Raw genomic sequence first — 1,311 nt, forward strand, 5'->3', positions numbered from 1 at the left:
GGAGATAATAGTTGAAAACTTCCCTAAAATGGGGAAGGAAATAATCACCCAAGTCCAAGAAACCCAGAGAGTCCCAAACAGGATAAACCCAAGGCGAAACACCCCAAGACACATATTAATCAAATTAACAAAGATCAAACACAAAGAACAAATATTAAAAGCAGCAAGGGAAAAACAACAAGTAACACACAGGGAATTCTCATAGGATAACAACTGATCTTTCAATAGAAACTCTTCAAGCCAGGAGGGAATGGCAAGACATACTTAAAGTGATGAAAGAAAATAACCTACAGCCCAGATTATTGTACCCAGCAAGGATCTCATTCAAATATGAAGGAGAAATCAAAAGCTTTACAGACAAGCAAAAGCTGAGAGAATTCAGCACCACCAAACCAGCTCTCCAACAAATACCAAAGGATATTCTCTAGACAGGAAACACAAAAACAGTGTATAAATTCGAACCCAAAACAATAAAGTAAATGGCAACGGGATCATACTTATCAATAATTACCCTAACATAAATGGGTTGAATGCCCCAACCAAAAGACAAAGACTGGCTGAATGGATACAAAAATAAGACCCCTACATATGCTGTCTAAAAGAGACCCACCTCAAAACAGGGGACACATACAGACTGAAAGTGAAGGGCTGGAGAAAGATTTTCCATGCAAATAGGGACCAAAAGAAAGCAGGAGTAGCAATACTCATATCAGGTAAAATAGACTTTAAAACAAAGGCTGTGAAAAGAGACAAAGACGGTCACTACATAATGATCAAAGGATCAATCCAAGAAGATATAACAATTATAAATATATATGCACCCAAAATGGGAGCACAACAATATGTAAGACAAATGCTAACAAGTATGAAAGGAGAAATTAACAATAACACAATAATAGTGGGAGACTTTAATACCCTACTCACACCTATGGATAGATCAACTAAACAGAAAATTAACAAGGAAACACAAACTTTAAATGATACAATAGACCAGTTAGACCTAACTGATATCTATAGGACATTTCATCTCAAAACAATGAGTTTCACCTTTTTCTCAAGTGCACATGGAACCTTCTCCAGGATAGATCACATCCTGGGCCATAAATCTAGCCTTGGTAAATTAAAAAAAAATTTGAAATCATTCCAAGCATCTTTTATGACCACAATGCAGTAAAAGTAGATCTCAATTACAGGAGAAAAACTATTAAAAATTCCAACATATGGAGGCTGAACAACACGCTGCTGAATAACCAACAAATCACAGAAGAAATCAAAAAAGAAATCAAAATTTGCATAGAAATGAATGAAAAT

This window comes from Bison bison, unplaced genomic scaffold (genome assembly GCF_000754665.1).
Source record: "Bison bison bison isolate TAMUID 2011002044 unplaced genomic scaffold, Bison_UMD1.0 scf7180017864325, whole genome shotgun sequence".
Classification (NCBI taxonomy): domain Eukaryota; kingdom Metazoa; phylum Chordata; class Mammalia; order Artiodactyla; family Bovidae; genus Bison; species Bison bison.